Source organism: Lissotriton helveticus, chromosome 8 (assembly GCF_964261635.1).
Source record: "Lissotriton helveticus chromosome 8, aLisHel1.1, whole genome shotgun sequence".
NCBI lineage: Eukaryota > Metazoa > Chordata > Amphibia > Caudata > Salamandridae > Lissotriton > Lissotriton helveticus.
The window spans coordinates 1668331333-1668350840 of record NC_136069.1 but is presented as its reverse complement, the minus strand read 5'-3'; the positions used below and the strand labels follow the sequence as shown (position 1 = coordinate 1668350840).

General features: G+C 46.1%; 1 protein-coding gene across 1 annotated transcript in view; it reads right to left on the bottom strand.

Moving 5' to 3' along the window:
- Positions 1-8457, bottom strand: part of LOC144773615 (transient receptor potential cation channel subfamily M member 2-like) — a 531293-nt gene extending 522836 nt beyond the window's left edge. The window contains exon 1 of the mRNA XM_078658758.1: positions 8338-8457. The gene's annotated coding sequence lies outside the window, so the exon portion shown is untranslated. The remainder of the gene's footprint in view (positions 1-8337) is intronic.
- Positions 8458-19508: the final 11051 nt, after the last annotated feature.

Sequence of the window (19508 nt, the reverse complement as noted above, 5' to 3'; positions counted from 1 at the left end):
GGCCCCAAACCGGTCGCTATCGCCTGAAAGCTGTCGTCAACTGCTGTTAGCGACAGCTTGCTGATAGGACGATAAAAATATCGCCTCTTTAGCGGCAAAAAGTGCTGTTAAAGCGGCGTCATTGCCCTTGCTAATAAGCCCCCTTGAGGCAAAACCCTGGTACCTCCAGGTCTTACCATGGGTCTTTAGCTTAACATTTACACGAACATGGTCTAGCAGGATGCGCCTCCTATATCGACAACCAGCTTCAAGACCATTTAACCCCTTCACTGCGGCGGCTATTCCGCCGCAGTGCTAAGGGGGCGGGGCGGAAGAGCGGCGGGTGCATGCTGGTGACGGAACCGCTCCGTCACCAGCGTCAGTTGCGCTGTGCTTATGACGGAGCGGTTCCGTCATGGCCCGCCCTGCTCAATAGAACGCTAAGCGCAGGCACGGAATCCGCGCCGCGCAGGCGAGCCGGGCGGGCCATGACGGAACCGCTCCATCATCAGCACAGCGCGGCCGCGGCTGATGACGGAGCGGTTCCGTCATCAGCAGGGGAGGGGTTAACCGACAATTTGATCTCCAGTGATTCCTTGAAGCCCGCCTTTATGACAGTCAAATTATGAAGACTGGTTGTTTCTTCTAACCTAGAAGGTAAAAATAATGCTTCCCTGAATCATTATGTGTAGGATAGACAGGAGGAAACCCATAGACCGAGTTGGGATGGGTGTATGCTGTAAATAAGAACAATTCCCAACAGGTGTCAATTGGAAGACAATTTCAACAGGTGTATGCAATATGCATTACAAAAGGAAGAAACAAGGAGTCACTGCAATTTTTGAAAAAAGGCGGGTATTATTCACCACTTTTAAGAGCAAGGCGGGTCTGTTGCAAAGTTATACAGTTAAACAGCACTGTACAGATCAATTGGTGTGACAACCCTAATTGATCTGTACAGTGCTGTTTAACTGTATAACTTTGCAACAGACCCGCCTTGCTCTTAAAAGTGGTGAATAATACCCGCCTTTTTTCAAAAATTGCAGTGACTCCTTGTTTCTTCCTTTTGTAATGCATATTGCATACACCTGTTGAAATTGTCTTCCAATTGACACCTGTTGGGAATTGTTCTTATTCCCTGAATCATTAATCATTATTTTTGATGATTCTTGAAACCCAAAGCCTCTTCCTTAGAAGGTTTTTATACAACAGAGGGGGTTGGGAAACATGCATGGACTGGAATAACTACTAGTATTAATTCACGGCGTTACTGATCTAATAATTGTTTGCATCTTAAGATTCCGATGTTGTAAATACTATGGTATATCCTGCTTAGAAACTGATCACACGGAACAAATACATTAAGGCTTGAAAATGATCTGCAGATGTATTTGCTAATTTGTTCAATCCTATTTTAGGGTGCCTCAAATATATCTTTTGTTTTCGCATTCATTTACTAGTGCCGGAGAGGTAACTGGTGCAATAGATTCCACCTAGCACTGGGCATGTAAAGTTCCTACGTTACCTCTATTTTCTGAAATGCAGGTATATTATATTTTGTGTACATTTTAGTGACATTAGATGTATTTTTGAGAAATGTATAGTTTAGGACTTCTAAAAACACATTATAATAGTGCTGAAAAATGAACTTTACAGACACACAATTTTACCTATGGAATCCATGCTGTTTGACAGTGGAAAATGGGAAAGGAGGCAAAGATACGTAAAGCATGATCGGGAGAAGTTTGGTAAATACTGCATATGCCTGCTTCATTTCTCCTTTGAATGTTCCTTTCGTTTTCATCCCTGTATCTGTGCACAGGACAATATGGGGCTGATGGGAGCGACAAAGGGCAAGAGAGACACAAAAAAAGACTGAGATAGAAAGAGAGTGAAATAGAAAGAGGGACCAAAAGAGAGACATATAAAAAAGAGACCCAGAGAAAGAGAAGAAGAGAAACCCCATAGTGCTTTACAGTAAAGAAAATGGTCCTACAGTTGTCTATAGGGACTTTATTTGATAGTTTGTTTATTGTATACCTCTTTGCACCAGCATATAGCTGCCTGAAATCACTGAGGGAGGGGGGCATGGAAAGAGAACCAGGGAAGCATGAAGGCAGGACACAAGATTTAGGAAATGATGGAGGAGCCTTGTGGCTAGAGCGGGACTTCTGTACGTTGGCATCTCAGCGGGCTGTTTACAGTGCTTTACGTGTGCCCGCTCCAAGGCAACTGGCTGAAAGGTAGAGCGCAAAGGAAAAATCTGAATTGATGAGTGAAGGAGGAATCAGAAGAGAAAAAGAGGTGCATTTTCAGAGTGATGGTTGACAGTGAAAGGACTGGGCATAGCATAAAGTTAGAAAATAAGGGTGCACTGTTCATGGGATACAAGGGAAGGCCAGTGTGACCTCCTAAGAAGCAGGATCTGCCCACTTGCTTCACAGTGCCTCAAGGCGGACAGTCAATGAGACTCCCTGTAAGAGTCACATTTAGCTGAGGAGACGAGGATGAAAGTGGGAGGGAAGGATGGGTTTACTTGAGGACAGAGGCCATCATGGCTAGGGATGTCTTCAATGGTGGTTTATGGGGCAGAAAGATACGTTAGCAGGAATGTATGGCGTTACAACGCATACATTTACAATGCATGCCATTACAACACAGTTTTTGCATCGCAACATCCTTTACAACGCAATCGTTTACATCGCATGCCATTTCATTGCATTTTCAGAAACTACCTTTACAACACATTCCATTACATTGGATTTAAGGTAAGTGTTGGATAGTATGGGGTAATAATTACTGTTTCCACTCCAGTGAGTGCAACAGTAGGGAAAGCGTTGAATAGCGTAGGTGTAAAAATTACTATTCTAACTCCACTGAGTGCAACAGTAGGGTAAGTGTTGGATAGTGTAGGGGTAAAAATGACTATTCTAACTCCACTGACTGCAACAGTAGGGTAAGTGTTGGATAGTGTAGGGGTAAAAATTACTACTCTAACTCCACTGAGTGCAACAGTAGGGTAAGTGTTGGATAGTGTAAGGGTAAAAATTACTATTCTAACTCCACTGAGTGCAACAGTAGGGTAAGTGTTGGATAGTGTAGGGGTAAAAATTACTATTCTAACTCCACTGAGTGCAACAGTAGGGTAAGTGTTGGATAGTGTAGGGGTAAAAATTACTATTCTAACTCCACTGAGTGCAACAGTAGGGTAAGTGTCGGATAGTGTAAGAGTACTATGCATTGTAATGGTATGCATTGTAATGGTATGCATTGTAATGACTTGCAATGTAATGCCTGCGTTGTAGTGACATGCATTGTAATGACATGCATTGTAGTGACATGCAACGGAATGGCTGCGTTGTAATAATATGCGATGTAAAGGATGTTGCGATGTAATGACTGCTATGTGAAGGTTGTTTCCCCGATAGCAGGAGTGGTGGGGCTTAGAATGGATAATACTGCACACTGGGGTTTCTCTCTTTGGAGTTATTGCCTCCTGCTCAGAAGAGACAAAACTTTACCTATGAAAATCAAATGAGGTTGGGCTCAGGTTTTCAGGACTTACCTATTGTGCATAATCTCCTGCCTCTCATAACAGAGTCGAGACTAGTTGGTCTGCCACCCATACAATGATTGCCCCAGTGTGTCCAAAACCTTTTTTTTTAAATTGTTCTAGTTTAGCCCCATTACTCTTTTTAGACGACACTCTCATGCATCCAAATTTCTTTTTAGAATTACTTTGTCATGCTACTACTGACCTTAAACCCCATGAAGTCTCTTTTCAAGCCCCCTTTGGTTCCCACAAGAGTGCAATTAAAATATCCCCACATTGTTATCATTACACACATTACGCCATTCTTTAGGCACTGTTGTGAATTATTTTCACGAATGGTATTACTAGTTCCTAATCTGTCCTGCTTGAGTTTAAGGACATGTTTCTGGTTTGGGGGTCATGTCGGCGCGGTCTTGGCATTCATCCACTATCACGCCGGCACTGGTTGAAGTGGTCTCACCGTTTTATCCGCTGACCCTTTCTTAGCTCTACAACACCTGCTTAGCTGCTGCCCTTTGGCTAGGTGGAGGGACTGGAATCTAGTTAAAAGAAAATAAATAGGACATTTAGAGCTCTGCCTACTTTCATATCCTGCCACTGAGAGAAGGGGGACCAAGTGCATGCCAAGGGGGCCCAATGAGAAACTAGGGTGACAGCACCTAACCTTGTTGAACCCAAACTGACACCCATGTGTGAAGTGGGGCTGTCATGGATAATCATGCTTGGGTGCTGTAACAATTAATGTCCATAAATTCAGGATATAAAATTATATTTGATTTATTGAAGATTGGTATCAGGTCAAGATGATAATGAAGAAATAAGTAAGTCCAAATATAATCCCACCAAGAGCAGCTGGACTGCTGCTCAGCCTCAGATGTAACTGACTCTTATCTCAAGCATACACAACCAGCATTATATGTGACATCATAGATGTATGCTGAGCAAGTTATAACAAACACTAAAGAAGGACAGAGAAGAAAGAAAAGCAGGATGTAACAGGTGCCCAGTTTCTGTCCTTAAGGCATGGCATTGGAGCAAATCTAATCATAGATGGGCTGCGCTTCAGGCTAAATGTCTACCCAAGCATTTAAAAAAGAAGAATATTTGGTGAGAATTGTCACAAAGTACTAAAGGACATATATTCAACATTCTATGCACTGTAGCGCTAGAACATAAGGCAGCCCCCCCACCCGCCCCCCAGACAGCTACATGACAGTCTACATCACTAGAATCATACTCTGCAAAAAGCATACAGGTATTGCAAGTAAATGAAGCATGAACCGAAACTGAACTAAGAAATGTGCCTGGACTCCACTATTTGCTTCCAATCTTACAAACTTTCCTTGGGGGTTGATGCTCAAATACCTTCTAAAAGATTTTTTAAGACCTATTCGATTGATGCTATTTATTTATTTTATTTTATTTTATTCGATTTATATAGCGCGTTATAACCCAGGGGTCTCTAAGCGCTTGTCCAGTAAGCACAGCAAAAATCCTAAAGGGCCCGTCCCTGGAGTTATAGCCCACCCCAGGCCACCCCATGCTACTACCCAGTGTGTTCGGATTGAGCCATTTGCCATGGATTTTAACCTAAAATAGAATCTTGTGTTTCTTATTACACCTGGTCTAATGGTCGAATGTGCATTAAAACAGAAAATTTGTCATTCACTGTGCTAAACTTTCTTGGAGAAGAGCCTCGAAACCGGTTATGCAGAGAACAATGTTACTGACCCACTGTGCTTTAAAATACCCAATGTCCCACTTGAAGTCTCAGAGAAAGGCTGTGGTTTGTACATTGGTGAGAAAAGAGAAGGGAGCACCACACGAGTTCCCAGTCTGGCCCCTCCCTTGGAGCTTGGCGCCTGGTGCGGTGGCACTGGCCACACTGCCCTAAAGTGAATTTCCTTAAGTGAAAAATAAATATAAGCTCAAGTGATCAGCAGTCTTTTAATTATGAAAGGTTAATTGGTTAATAGGATCACCGCAGGTGTCTGTATTGGTAACCAGTCACAGAACTGAATCCTGGTTGGTGCAGTGCGTAATAGTGATTTATAGTGCTACGAGGTCCCAGTCTGCAACTGAAAGCACTGTGAATATGTAAATTGTCATTTTTAAATTGGATTACACACAGTCTAAGGCTGCAGCAAAATGTGCCTAAAGTGTTTAAGATATAACAAGTACTTTCAAAATATATATTTTCTAATAATACAATCATACTGTACCTAGTGCAAACCTATATTCATGTCCTCATTGGAAGGGAACATTCTAAGAACTTCGCTGTTAACGTAAAGAATAATTGTTTGCCAAAATGGAACCTCAACTAGCTCCATCAATTAGCTGGATCTCAAGCGTGGCTGATTAATCAATGACACACCTGTGCATTTCTTTCAGGTAGCAGGCACCCTGGACAGAAGGCTTATTTCTTCTTTTCATGTCTGCCTCTCTCTTGGCTACACAACATAGTAGACCCACCCCTGCCCGTTCAGTCAAAGGTACCTCGAGGTGGGTATTTAGGGACAGATGTACGTAGCTTTTTTGAGGTCGCTAAAGGCCTGACTTGCATCCGCAAAAAAGCACTTTTTATGTCCAAATGCCCAATTTGCGATTTGATAACCTATTACTGAATCACAAATTGGGACTGCGATTTGGTTTTAGGAAGGGACGTGTTTAGGGCGTCCCTTCCTAATAGCAACTCACAGTGGTCTGCGTGAATGATTTGCAACTGAAAAGTGGTCGCAAAACATTTTGATTTTTACCACGCCCTCTCTGCCTTTTTGCATCAGCCTGTGACGACACAGGCCTCACAGGCAGCGTCGAATTGGTAACGCGGGCATTCGGGCAGTGCCCGAGGGGCCGGTGTCCAAGTCCCTGCTGTGGGCTGCTTTTTTGAGCAGTCTGGGGCCGATTTGGGCGCTGTCTCTATTGTTCGAACAGCCAGCGTCCCAGTGGGTGTCTGAGTGGCTTTGCTATAGGCAGATGGGCGCTCCTTACCTCCTGTTTAGCAACTGGCAGAGGTATCACTCCCTTTGTCTCACGGGCCGGCCCATTAACGTGTGCACATACTGAGCGGGGGCAGGGGGGCTGAGTAGAAGTGGCCTCACTTGTTTCCAGGTGTGTTTCAGCAGTGTAAACTAACGCGTGCAGCAGTAATTTGAGGAAAGTCATTATGCAAATGTGAGGTTTTTTTTTTTGCGTGCCCGGGTCGATTTTCAATCACAATCCAACCCTGCGTAAAAGGATGAAGCGCCAAGCCCCCCCCCCCCCCTTTCAGGGGTACCAGAGCCTGTGAGGACACAGGCCAACCCTATGCAAGTGTTGGTATGTGTGTGGTGTATGAGAGTGTGCGTGTGCTTGTGGTGCCTGAGAGTGTACGTGTGTGTATGTGGTGCTTCACAGACAGTGTCTGTGTGTGTGTAAGTATGTGGTGTCTGAGAGTGTGTGTGTGCGGTGGCTTGTGTGTGTGTTGCCTGAGATTGTGTGCGTGTGTGCACGTATGTTTGGTGCCTGAATGTGTGTGTCTGTGGTGTCTAAGAGTTTGTGTGTGTGTTCTCTGAGGTTCCGACAGGTATTTCCCTCCAGGTCTCCCATAAGCCTTTTCCTGGCCTTCTAAGGGCCCTCCCCTGGCCTCCTATGCTCCCACAGGCCTTTCCCTGGCCTCCTAAACCGCAGTGATTGAGCGCCCAGGATCAGGAGGTCACCGGCCCAAATGGCCCTGGCGCTTCCGCAACAAGTCCCAGGCGAGCGTGGAGCAGGCGCTAAACCAGCTGAACTAATTCTATTGGAGGTGCAGGTGTTCAAGAATCTGCGCCGCGCTCGACTTGGGGCGTCCTGACTCCTGCGGCACAAGACGCCGCCCCTCGCCTAACTCAATCTAAACCTTGCACGGTGGTGGCTGTCCAGACAGCGCAGGGCACAGCGCCGGGGGCAGCGCAGGGCACAGCGCCGGGGGCAGCGCAGGGCACAGCGCCTGGGGCAGCGCAGGGTCCGAATGAAGTAGGCTTGCAGCGGGGAAGGACTGCCACCCCTTTGCCGATGTCTTAAACTTCCCACAGGAGACATAGCCGTGACACACGTCCGAAAGCAGGCGTGACACAGGCCGGGACACAGGCGTGACAGGTCGGTGCGACAGGCGTGAACTAATGAAGTCTGCGCCTCTTTTCTCATTTGCCTGTTGGTGAGCTATCGTCAAGAGAAAGGAACATTTACATTTCATCTTTGAAGCTTTGCAAACTTTACACACTTGACAAAGGGTGCACAATGTTGTACACTTTGCCAAAGAAGTTGATCAAGAAGAATTAACTCCCCCCAAATTTGTTTGCGAGATATATATATATATTTTTGCAGAGTTTTATATAGCGCGAACTAGACCCGAACCGAATCAGAGCGCTTTTACATATTTTCCAGTTACGTTACATGAGGACACACTTTCATTTTAGGCACGGGGAGATTACGTGATTTGCCCAGAATCACAGGAGGTTTTGGCGTCGTTACCGAGACTCGCACCCAGATCCCCAGGTCCGAGGGCGCCCTAGCCGTTAGGCCAACTCCTCTCCCCACAAGGAAAGGTGTTTTCTGGACCTCTTTTTTGTAAATGCAACGTTTCTTAGATTTTCTCACCTATTAAAAATTCCAAACGACGCGACGCTCTCAAAGTTCTGGAAAAGCTTCGGACATGTTTGCATTTGAAAAACGTTGCTACTTCTCACGCAAGTAGGGCTGTCACACTGGCTTTAAATGGCCCGAATGTGCCTCTATCACTTCTCAATCCCGGTACAAGCAGCGGCCAATAGGAAGGAAGCATTTACCTGGCCAGGCAGAGATGGCTTCCGGCGTCCGTGCAGAGGAAGTGACAGGTGGGTGCAGGCCTCACGAAAGGTGGCCCTCGCCCCGGGGCCTTGCAGGAGTTGAGGGGCCCGGAGTGGAGGCGCAGGCGGCCCCAGCATCGAAGGATGCTTCAGAAGTCACAGAACACAAGAAACCAGCCTCAAAATGAGGAAACGGGGCATGTGATCTGACATCTGACAGAGATTAGGAAGTGTGCACCCGGGGGCTTCCTGCCAGCCCTTGTGCCCCCCCCCCCCCCCCGAGGGGCTGCGGTGGAGGTGGGTGGAGGCCACGAGTCCCGAGACGAGCTCATCCGGCCTCCCTCCTTCAAGACGCAGCGAACATGTGAGAGCAACACCTGTGGCTTCAAGCTTGCATCATTTCAGACTCTGATGGCTGCTCTGAGCCCACGGCTGACACCTGCCTGTTTTTTTGCTGGCCTGGCATGCATTTCTAAGTCCAGGCTGGAAGAAATGTGAAGAAAATCAGGTGGCGTTTTCCTTGTGAATAATAAACTTAAAATGGAAAATAGAAATAGAAATCCGCAAATAATAATTGTAGTGCTGTACGGGGGGGGGGGGGGGGGGGGGGTTATGGGGGATGTCCCATTTACATAAATCATTGGTTGCTGACATGAATGTTGGGCACGGTCAGAGGGTGCGTATGCTTGGGGGGAAGGGGGGTTACAGGTTACACAAGGTGGGATGGGTCTTTTGTTAAGGGGGGGGAACGGTGTGCCCGTTATGCAGGAACTGATATGTCGTCACCGGTCAAATGTTACTGTTGTGGGCGCGGGGGGGGGGAGTGGGGGTTTGGTTCGGTTGAATTTAAAGTTTAGCATCTGTGTAACTCTGCAGACTGCAGTCCAGACATGGATTCTGCCCACGAGACTGGGAAACGGGATACCGGCTGAACTGGAGTCATGTTATACTGGTGAAGAACTGGGTTTTCAGAACCCAGCGGCGTCAGGGACACGCCCGATGTCTTCGAGTTCCCCTGTCCTGGCAAACAGAGACACGGAATACTTCTAGGTGGCGTCAGTGATCAAATTTATTAGCTGCACCTAGTAACAGTAAACCAAGCAATACAACACGGTGTACAACTCAGGAGACTGCTCAATTTTCGTAGAGCAAGACATCACCTTTTATCCCCAATTCGGCCCATTACAAATGCACACCCACTGCGGCAAATTCTGACCAATGAAAATACATTTCTATACATTATCACATTCCAAAAAGCTCACTTTACATCGTACCAACCCACAAGTTAATTATTAGGTCTGTCCCAAATTCGATTACCAAAAGCCGGACAAACTCATAATTGAAAGCACTACCCATGTAATGAAAAGTCGTAAAGAAAGAAACAATTCAGATGTTGAGTAGGATAAGATATCTGCAAGAAACTAAAAGTTAACGATATCCTGAACATTGATTGCCTATTTCAGACAATGATCAACTAAAGAAATCGGCTTTGTGGAAGGGTCAGTTTCAGGTGACGGGATCAGCATCTTACAGTTCACTCGCAAGTCGAAAAGGCCCACGTTAATGCTTACATGAACAACGAGGCCCATGCAACTTCGTTCATTCGTTTACCCCTACAGCCTACGTGAGGACAACACAAAATGGTGTCGCGAACAACGTAAACAAAATGTAGTCCGGTCCCGAAAGCCACGGAACCTCACACTGTGGTTCTGAAAATCTGGACCCTGTTGTTATCCCGATATCGAGGTCCAATACCCGTGTCACAAAACATCAACATACCATGACGAATTTAGTATCGACGAACCGATAATGACTAGGACATCATCCCTATGCATTTGCGTCATGATCGGAGGTTGCCAACACCCCTAAATCATAGTTTCCGTTCCGACCCTTTAAACTCCATTTGTAAGCAGCATCCATCTTGTACCTTGCCCTCATGATAAGTCAATTAAAGGTCGAGCTTGATCCAAAAGGACACGTCCACCTTCCCTGACTTCCCCCTGACCTGTCCCAACTGACTCCACTGCCTTCAGCCAGACCTGTTTGGGCAGCTCCTCGCCCAGTGGCCGAATACGATAGCATCAATGCATAACATTCCACAAACCATTCACTACATACAGACCATGCTTTCTGCAAACATGCACCTGTCCACGTTCCTTGTTTATGGCCAGTTTTATGACTAGGAGGTGCCCTTCTTTATTGAGGTTTCATCGATATCTGATGGGAGTTCCGGGCCTAACTGGGTAATCTATCAACGAACTGGACATCTAAAATGTGGGCTTGCTTACATGACTTCGCTCTTTGTATTATTGTAGAAATATGTGTATAGCCATATCATAAACTCAAGAATTCTTGCTCGAAGCTATTATTTCTGTATATAAGGAGAAGGCTGGTTCTGTAAAAACGAACAGTCTCCCGAGAACCTACTATCCGTGTGGTGTACTTCTGGGACACGTGTTACTTGGTAGCTACCAATAAAACTTGATCTTTGACTGCGACTAGAAGACTCCGTGTTTCTGTGGTCCGGAACAAGGGAGAACTCAGAGGTCTTCGGGTGTAATCCCCTGGCACCAACGGGTTCCTAAAAACCCGTTACCTCAGTTGGCGCCCAACTCGGGGCGATATCAAGCGGCAACGGTCCAAGCCAGATGTTCGTGAGGAGCTTCGTGTGAAAATTCCAGAGGACGGCCAGCCACTCCAGCGACCCCTGTATGTCGACGTGGTTCCGAAGGTCTTTGCTGCAAGGTTCCCCGCGTCTCGACGGCTACGAAGGACTGCTGCCCTGACTATCGCCTTGTTTTGGACCCAGTGATCCTTGGTAGAGCGAAACGATAGACGAGTCTTCTAGCGACGTCACAGATCTTCAAATACTTCAGTTAAGTATAAGTGGAGCGTCTCCCAGTCCTTAGTTTGTCCTTAGTTTTTGGTATCCTTGAGATACGCTTTGATTTGGTACTTGCAAGCCCCAAAGCCGAAGGACTCGTGTATTCACGAGAAGTATCGTAATAGATCATCCTTTGAAGTTTGAAGCTAGACTTGTGAGCGAAGATGCCTGGTTTTAGCAGACTTGGAAACTTGTTTTGTCTTGGTTGTAGTAAGGACTCCCGATTAGAGGATTCTTGTCCGGTTCCTCCAATTGGAACTCCAACATATGAGCTCTATGTAAAGCACGGCGTAGGTCCTATCACATATAATGAAGCATGGATAAAATACACACGCAAGGATGGCGTTTTAAAATGGCCCCAATATGGTAGTTTTGACCCAGAAATATTAGACAACCTAGAGGTCAAATTGTTCAAGAAAAAAGCCCGGCCGGCGATGTTTGACTCTTTTCGCTTATGGCGCAAAGAAGCCAAACAGAAAGAAATAAAATTAGCAAAAAAGAATAAAAGAGGAATGTCAATGGTACAAGCTGCCATTGCATACAGAGATAACGAGGAAGAGCAGGAAAGTGAACAAACACTTAGGAGAAAGAAACTAGCAGTAGATAAATGTTACCCGATGCTACCAAATAAGGGACAAGGTCAAGAGGAAACATCCGAGAAAGATCCATTAATGTCCCACTTATTAAATTCGCCACCACCCTATGCACAAAATGCCACAGCACCTCCGCAACCTTTAGTTGCACCTCTGGTAGCTGTTATACCGGCTCCTTCACAGCACCCACCAGCTGTTCTTCAGCTGGCTCCTGTTTCTCTGGTGCAGCCTCCTCAAGGCTCACCGATCACATCTACTTCTCCTACTGTTCCCTCTACAACTTCGCCTAGCGCACCTTCTATTTTCTCTGATACTCGTTTTACGAATGTTTCTGTTTCTGCTCTGCGTGACTCTGTTCTACCACCAGTTATTCCTCCACTTTCGCCTTCCGTCTGGCATAAAATGGCCAGCATTGTTACTAACTTTCCTTCACCACTTTTTCGGTCGCCTAAAACGACCCCTAATACGGAACGAAGACAATTACGAAGCCAAATGCCTGATTATCAGGAAAGGGAATCATTGAATAAGTTAGCACGGAATTGGGCTATGGATACAGCGAGATACGATGTAGAGTCTGTCATGAACGTCTTCCGTCAATGGGATGAACCAACGCAAAGATACGTCTTTGAGCAGATGTGTGTTTTTCTGTGTGAGGATTTGGAAGATAATGGTCAGAAGAGCAACCAGCAAGAGTTGTGTAGTGTACGATTTAAATTTGGGGAGGGTATGATCGTAGGTCCCGATGTTGAAAAAGCAGTTGAGATATTATTATCACATCGAAGTACGGGTGGTAATTCTGGGTCATCATCTGAATGTGGTACATCTAGTAGGAAAAGAGCGAGACAGTACCCCATGAGAGAGGTTCCTCCGGTTTGGAGGGAAGGCGATGCAAATGCAGTACCGCCAATTCCGCCTCATTTCCAGCGTGTATGGGTACATGTCCCCTGGAAAAGATCCGAAGTTTTAGCACTCAAGCAGACACTACCCGATCCCCGTAAAAACCCGACTGGGTATTATAAGGAGTTGTCGCAAACTGCAAGCTCATGTATAATGAATTTAGCGGATATAGACATGTTGTTTGGGAACGTTGTTCCACATCCTTTATGGAGTAAAATCCGTCATACGGATCATGACCAAGAATTAGGTGACTCGTGGGCGAACATTACAACTACAGATGCCAGACAAGTTGGTGGTTTTAAACCTGAGCCGTTAATAGCTGAACTTCCCGGTAGAATTATAGCGTACATGAAGACAATAATGCCTGAAGTACGCGTAAACTGGGACAAACTCTCTGCGTGCAAGCAAAAGAAAGATGAGAATGTGTCTGACTTTTTCACGAGATTTGAGGAAACTTTCACCGACCATAGTAGTCAGGATATGGCTACCGAGGGTGGCCAAAGATTGTTCGTAGACAAATTTGTACATAATTTGCTTCCTGAACTGTGTACTAAACTAAAAGATTCAGAAAGTGCTTGGGCTGTCTCTACGTCAGCGCAGATTTTAGCAACAGCCCAGTACTATGAAAATAGGCGCAAAGACGAGCTAGATAAGGCAGACAAAAAGACGAAAGACTTGAAAACTAAAGTTCTTCTCCAGCAGGCCTATCCGCCTCGTATGGCTAGTCAGCCCAATTATCAGCAACAACAGCAGTATTCGAGAAACGCGCAAGGAAACGAGTTTCCCCATCAGCGTGTTCCGTATGGCCCGAATCAATGTGCGTATTGCAAGGAAGAGGGTTACTTCAAAAGTAATTGTCCGGCTCTTGCGCGACGCTTGAACGGTGTTTCAGGTGTAAGGGGAAGAGGTGTTCAACATGCCCCTAGAGGTAGGGGCCGTGGAAATTTCTCCCAGAACACAGCTTCTTTTCCGCCTCAGAATTCCATGAATAGCTTTGACCAACAGAATAATGCATCATCTAAGTCAGCTCAGTACTATGTGACGACTATTACACCGAACAAGAAAATGAGGGTAACGATTGCTAGGACAGCCATGGACAAAGAGAGGGAGTTGTTTCAGTTCCAGTAGATCAGAATGGACCTTATGTCGAGGTAATTACATCAGGAGTGTCAGAGCCATTTCTGCTGGATACTGGTGCTACAAAAAGTTCTATTATGCACTCGAAACTTCCTGGCGCACCTTTGTCTGGCGAAATGAATGTCTCAGTAGGTTTCTCTGGCGCCCCTGTTAGAAATCCGATCTCTAGTCCTATATTACTTTCTGTTGGCCCATGCGAGTTGGAAGCACCCCTCATTATTACGACAGGTTGCGGTGAAAATTTGTTAGGTTTGGATTTGCTAAAAAGGTTATATGCAACTCTATACTGTTCCCCCTTGGGAGTACAACTTACTTTAGGTAAGAAAGTCATTTCTCCAATGTATTTGTCAAAGGAAAATATTCCAACTGAATTGTCATCACTCCCTGATATACTTTGGGCTAATGGTTCTAATGATGTCGGTCGTTTGGAGATAGCACCGTATGTCATAACTTTGAAAGCCAACGTTAGGTTGCCACGTATTCCCCAATACAAAATATCTAGCGAATGCGAAAAGGCGTTGTTAACGATCGTTTATGATCTGATCGATAAAGATGTTATCGAAAAAACAACAGGTAACGTTTGTAACAGTCCAGTTTTGCCAGTCTTAAAACGTACTGATCCTTCACAGCCCCCTGTGTATAGGTTTGTGATTGACCTCAGAGAAGTAAATAAGGTAGTTATCCCACAGTTTCCAGTTGTCCCCGACATTACTGCTTTATTGACAATGGTTCCAGCTTCAGCAGCTTGGTTCTCGGTGATTGACCTGAAGAACGCTTTCTTCAGCATCCCGATTGCTGAAGAGAGTAGAGACATTTTCGGCTTCAATTTAGGAGGACGAAGCTTCCGCTTCAAGTGCGCTCCTCAAGGCTACTGCGAAAGCCCATCAATATTCAGTCAGGCTCTGAAAACACAACTAGACACAATTGTGCTGCCAGATGGGTCAACTTTGATTCAGTACGTAGACGATCTGCTGATCGCTGCAGACACTGAAGAAATTTGCAAACAAGCTACGTTGTCATTATTGCATCATTTATGTGACATGAAGCACAATGTCTCTCTTTCCAAACTACAATTTTGTCGACAAGACGTAACCTACTTAGGTCACATCTTATCGAAGGAGGGAAGGAGACTGACACCAGAAAGAATACAGGCAATCGCAGAACTAAGTGCCCCAAGGACACAGAGAGAGGTTCGAGCCTTCTTGGGCATTACATCGTACTGTAGACAATGGATACCGAATTTCTCACTACTAGCTAAACCCTTGCTGGCACTACTCTGTAAAGACACGACCAATCCTATGCCCTGGTCTGAAGATTGTCAGACGAGTTTCCACGGGTTGCGGGATGCATTATGTTCGGCTCCTGTGTTGGGAAACCCCAACTACAGTAAGCCTTTTACATTATATGTCCACGAAAAGGAAGGTTGTGCATTATCAGTCTTAACGCAATACTTTGGAGACAAACAGCGCCCATGCGCGTATTTTTCGGCAACTCTAGATCCTGTGGCTAAAGCCCTTCCAAGTTGTCTGAGAGCAACCGCCGCAGCAGCTGTCTGCATTCGACAGTCTGCTGGATTAGTCATGAATAATACTCTGATCGTTATGGTTCCGCATGCAGTAGACATTTTGCTAAATAGGACAAAGACACAACACCTCACTAGCGCTCGACTATCCAGTTACGAACTTACACTGCTAGCAAGTCACATCCACATAAAGAGGTGTGATACACTCAACCCCGCTACGCTACTTCCCATCCCGACAGAAACAGACACAGACAAAATTGATAACCATGACTGCTGCTTTAGGACAGAAGAAGAGACAAAAGGGAGAGTAGACTTACAGGACACTCCCCTTCCCGAATGCAATGATACTTTATGGGTTGATGGTTCATGCTTCAAATTGCCGAATGGTGATACGACTACAGCATATGCCGTAACAACATTACACACCATTATAGAGACCACGCGTATTTCCCACAATTCTGCACAAGCCGCAGAACTTATTGCACTTACCAGAGCATGCGTGTTGGCGAAAGGAAAGCGAGTGAATGTGTACACTGACAGCCAATACGCCTTTGGTGTGGCTCACAGTTTTGGGAGATTGTGGCGTGAACGTGGGTTCCTTACGTCACATGGTGCAAAGATACAACATGGTCAGCTAGTTAATGAGCTCCTTGAGTCACTGACCTTGCCACTACAAGTTGCCATCATAAAATGCAGTGCACACAAAAAGATTCAGGATGATGTTGGCCGCGGGAATGCATTTGCAGACGAAGTTGCGAAAGAAACTGCAAGGAACACAATGAGTCGGATGTATGTTGTGGGTCCCACTAGATGGATTGCTGATGTGGGAATGTGTGAGGACACCATTGAAAACGTGAAATCGATACAAGCCGAGGCCACTGAGAACGAGGTGAATGAATGGAGAGAAAGTACAGGTAGATTAGATGCGAATGGTTGTTGGGTCGAACTATCAGAACACCAGCGATGGCTATTGCCTAATGCATACGTACTTGCAGTAGTAACGATGGCTCACGGAATTGCGCACATCAGTTCAAAAGGAATATGTAAACTATTGGCCCCAGTATGGCAGAATAGTAATATCCCAAAATATGCAGAGAATGTGGTCAGAAACTGTATGGTGTGTTTGAAGTACAATCCCGGTAGGGGAACCCCAACTCCAGCTGGTCACTTTGCGCCTCCAACGTACCCGTTCGAGGTTTTGCAGCTCGATTTCATCCACATGGAGAGGTGCAACAATCTGAAGTATGTGCTCGTCGTTGTTTGCGCCTTCTCTAGGTGGGTGGAAGCGTACCCCCTTAAGGACAATACCGCCTTGTCAACTGCCAAAGCCCTTGTCAAAGAGTCCTTCCCGAGGTTTGGTATGCCTAGAATTGTCTGGAGTGATAATGGAAGTGAATTCGTAGGATGCGTGATGAAGAGAGTGTGTGAGTGTCTAGGCATACACCAAAAATTCCACACTGCAAATCACCCCCAATCAGCTGGATTAGTAGAGTGCTACAATGGCACTTTAAAACTCAAACTAGCCAAGATCCAAGCCAGTACAGGTCTTAAATGGCCCGACGCCTTGCCTCTAGCACTCTTGTCAACCAGAATGACTGTGCATTCCAGATTAGGACTTAGCCCCCACGAGATAGTGTTTGGCCGCCCAGCCAACGTCTGGGGCGTGCCAAGACCAAAGAAACTCAGTGAAGCAGAACACCCCGTGCTGCTTGACTATTTGTGCGAATTGACAACTAAATTGCGTGTTTTACACCAACAGGTTCACAGTTCCTCTCCGCCAGCCTCTGACGATCCAGGCCACCTCATCGAACCCGGCACGTGGGTCCTGGTGCGGAACTTCCAGCGCACCAACAACGAACAACCGAGGTGGACCGGACCGCACCTGGTACTTCTTTCCACGAGATCTGCCGTTCGGGTGGAAGGCAAAAAGAACTGGGTACATGGGACCCATTGTAAACGGGTCCCTCTACCCCTTCCATACGACCGGTGGGTCAATAAAGGACTTGCCGACTTCGAGACAGAATCCGTACCTCGCTTCATCCCTTTCAGCGATGCACGTTTGAAAGAAACTAGTACCGAGAAGGAGAGTGATCATATTTTGCAAGGACTTGTGTCACCGTCTATGCAATTGGACACTACCGAACCCGAGACATTGTTTGAAGACCACACCGTACCTGGGAAACGACGGTACAACCTAAGGTCTAGACAAAGAGACTAATAAATGTGAATTTCTTTTCCCCTCAGAACTATTTTTGATTTTTCAGCTCTCTCGTCCCAGGGAACTTGCTCATTTTTGATTTTCGAACCGCCATCCGGTTCTGCTGCTAGGGTCGCGGTTGAAGTCTGGGGAGTGCAACTGGGGAAGTTTTAGGTCCACGGTTCTGGTTGGTCCACGGGAGTTACCCCGGACTGAACAGAGCGCGCTCCCTGGCAGAATCAATCTACCACCGTGGGCAGCAACTAGAGGATGGAGTTTTCTAGGGTAGAGAGACCTATCAGACTCACGAACTTTGAAAAACAGTTATGCACGATACTGTCCAAAAGAAGATTCCTGATAATATGTGTTTTAATGTCATGTAGCATAGTTGTGTTTTTGACTGGTTATACTCTATTCGCATTTAAAGTTACCTTTTTGAATGACACCCAGCCACCACCTCCTCCTACTATTTCTCCACACTACTTTCAACCTCTACCTGAACACGAGTCTGCCCGAAGACTCGAATTTGTAAATAACTCTTTCATTCAACTTCTACACCAACACCAGTCCATAATGAACACCTCGAACTGTTGGATATGCGGACTCATGCCACACACAACCGATAAGGGGATCCCATACTTCATTCTGCCATTCAGTTATTATGGCTCTCTGTGGGCTTTCCAGACCATGTTCCTATTCGCCCTAGAACCATACCCGACCCGTTCCACTGAGAGCGATTCCAGTAACAAGGCACTAATTGCAGGGATAAGAAATATGAGTAGGGATATCGACACATATCTGACAATCCCCAAAGATGAACTCAGTCCCTACACCCGTTGGAACATGATCAAACATCGGGTTTACCTGATCGAGAGCCAGGCAGCAAAGAAATCCCGCCCAGTTTGGGTAGTGCCCCACCGAGGTCATTTATGTTTACAGGGTATTGGTAGGGATCCCACGGCACAGTTAGGAAAGAGCATTTGCACAGAAACATATGTGTTCGCTTCCCGAACTTCCCCTATACTCTTAGCAGCCAAAGGCACGTATTTCGTCTGCCATGACCAAGCCTACACGTGGTTGCCCCCTGACTTCTCAGGTACATGTTTCATCTCATTTCTGCTGCCTCCCACCTACACGGCCAGAGCAGATTACCATCGGACAAGGACAGCTAGGGGTGTCGTGAGTAAAGACGACACCGCGAGTCAGGAATTCGCGGACTTTGCAAAGGGTTTTCTGCCATTTTGGGGGCCTATGGTGAACAGCAGGAATATTCGTCAGTTAGCGAGGATAGTTGAATCCACCGTGATTGGAACGGCCGGAGCCCTTGGCAATTTGACAACCGAGCTTCAGTCGGATCGACTTATGACCCTTCAGAACCGAGTTGCCCTAGATATCATACTCGCCGATCGTGGTGGTGTGTGTAGAGTCATCCAATCCAGTTGTTGTATATTCATCCCTGATAATGCGCCGACAGTGTACCAGGCCATCTCTAAACTTCATGAAATATCTGGTTCCCTTCACGTTGAGAAAGGGGATTGGTCCTTGCTGGGGTGGTTCTGGGAACTGATCACCGGCTGGGGATGGAAAACACTGATCTTCATTGGGATGATCTTAGCACTTCTGTTTATGTTCTGCCTATGTGTACAGTGCGCTCCTGCACTATGTGGCCTCTGTGCTACTTCGTGTGTACGGAAGCCTGTGTCAAGGGACGAACGGAGTAACAGAATGATGCTACAGCAGCATCTCCACGAATTTCTCCATACCGATTTCGACTCAGATTAACGTGAGTTATTGCCTTACATAAGGGCAAAAGGAGGGTCTGTGGTTCTGAAAATCTGGACCCTGTTGTTATCCCAATATCGAGGTCCAATACCCGTGTCACAAAACATCAACATACCATGACGAATTTAGTATAGACAAACCGATAATGACTAGGACATC